Genomic DNA, 2,500 nt, shown 5'->3' on the forward strand with positions numbered 1-2,500 from the left:
AGTAATTTACAATTAAAATGAAATATTTTAAGAATAGTAACAATATCAAAATAAATATTTCATATATAAATTATTAAGTGTTTAAAAGAACAAGAGGAAGAGAACACTACCTCAAGACATTGAAAGACCATGTTACAGAGGCTGTGGCATTATCCAAGACTAGAGATCAATGGTTTGATTTTGGAGTGTCCTTGAAGAGCTGCTTACCATAGCTAAAGAGTCTCTTCTACCCTTACCAAGAAGAACGTAGCCACTGAACAATAACATTGCAGTAGTTAACCCCTTGAGCGAAGAAGAATTCTTTGGTAATCTCAGTGTTATCAGGTGTATGAGGACAGAGGAGAATATGTAAAGAATGGGCCAGACTTTTCGATATATGTGTACATGTGTAGACAAGAGGAAAATGAGCCGTAACCAGAGATAATCCTATGTAATACTGTCTTCCCAGTCGAAGGACCTAATAAATCTCTAGCGGTAGTGTCTCACAAGGTGGCTGGTGCCCTCGCCAACCTACTACGTATATATATATATATATATATATATATATATATATATATATATATATATATATATATATATATATATATATATTTAATATATATATTATATATATATATATATATATATATATATATATATATATATATTATATATATATATATATATTATATATATATATATATATTATATATATATATATATATATATATATATATATATATATATATATATATATATATTATATATATATATATATATATATATATATATATATATTATATATATATATATATGCGTGTGTATATGTAATTGTTTATACATATATAAATGCAATTTTAAGAATTTCATTTGTAACAAGCAAGCTCTTCAGACTAAAATGTTTCGAAAGAAAATACATAGTCAATTGCATACATTAAAAAAACACGTAGAAATAAACAATGAAGAATGATTGTTAAAATAAAACGGAAATTGTGTTAAATGATTGGCAAGAAATGGAATGATCGTGTTCATGTGAAATTGTGTATGCAGTAAACAGCATTTGCCCTAGTCTTAATTACTTTGTTGCTACTGCTTCACTAGTAGCAAGACCGGAGAGAGAGAGAGAGAGAGAGAGAGAGAGAGAGAGAGAGAGAGAGAGAGAGAGAGAGAGAGAGAACGTTAATACTTCTTTTTAAAGAATGATGCTGTAATAACAGATTTAATCCGACTAGGAACAGATGAAACTCCAAAACTCCAATATCTGCCCTGTCAACCTTAACTGACCCCTTTTCAGCGAGATAACAATGTTGTTCCTACATTATATATTTAATGTTCGAATTTTCAGAAAAGGAAAAAAAAAATAAAGAAATGTAATGTCCTTATGCTTTTCTCCTTAGGAGGATATAATATTAATTTTTATTTTGATTTTTTTTTAAACCTGTAAAACTATTTTTAATCCTGCAGTAGTTTACATCAGTTTTGTTTCCGATTTTTATTTAGTAAATTGTGTTTGCAATGCATCGCTAAAATGTGAATATTTTTCCGTAACTGCTTTTTTTGTATGCATTCAGAAATAAAATTCTCTCTCTCTCTCTCTCTCTCTCTCTCTCTCTCTCTCTCTCTCTCTCTCTCTCTCTCTCTCTCTCTCCTGGAAAGAGCTCAAAGCTATCTTGCATGAGTAATGGCCCAACCTTTGCTATTGGGGATTTTCCTAAAAAAGATTATTCTGAATTGTTTCAAAAGAAACGAAAAATATTTTTTCGGCTGTTATTTATTAGTATGAATAATTCACTGAGAGTGGAAAGGGCATGATTTTTTTATTTCCAGATCATGAAATATATCCTGGAAAGTATATTGTTTATATGTAATTATTAGACTTCGAGTGTCCACATAGCATACTAGAGAAGAGTACACATTTTATTTTGAAAAAAATTAAATTGAATCGTATTTTTCTGGTTAAGTATATTCAAATATGCCTATATTGTCTAGTTAAGCAGGTTTTGGTGACAAATGAGAGTTATCAAGGATAGAGATGGACATAGAAATGAAGACATTAAGAGGAGAGGGGGAGACTATTTGTACCATCTATTGTATACTGAAAAGGAGAAAGAGGAGGTGGGAGAAGCACAAAGGGTGGAGGGGCTAGTGATAGAGATACGGAATACAGAAGTGAAGAAAAATGAAAAATGGTAAAGCACTAGGTCCATCAGAGTTTCAAATTCAAATGGTCATGATACTAGCTACAGAGGGGAAAGAATGGATGCTGGAGTCATTAAGAGCTACATGGGAAGAGCATTTAATGCCCAAAGACTAGGAAGAGAATCTAATTGTATCTATATTTAAGCAGAAAGGTAATATCGTGGAATGTTGTAACTACAGGGAATTAAACTGACAGCCTAGTTGGAAAGGTTATGAGAGAGTACTAGGTGAAAGATCGAGAGATATGATAAAGATGGGACTGTGGATGCCATCCGTAAGGCAGCTACAGGAAAATAGTATATAAGGACACCAGAAGCTCTTA

This window comes from Palaemon carinicauda, chromosome 4 (genome assembly GCF_036898095.1).
Source record: "Palaemon carinicauda isolate YSFRI2023 chromosome 4, ASM3689809v2, whole genome shotgun sequence".
NCBI classification, from domain to species: domain Eukaryota; kingdom Metazoa; phylum Arthropoda; class Malacostraca; order Decapoda; family Palaemonidae; genus Palaemon; species Palaemon carinicauda.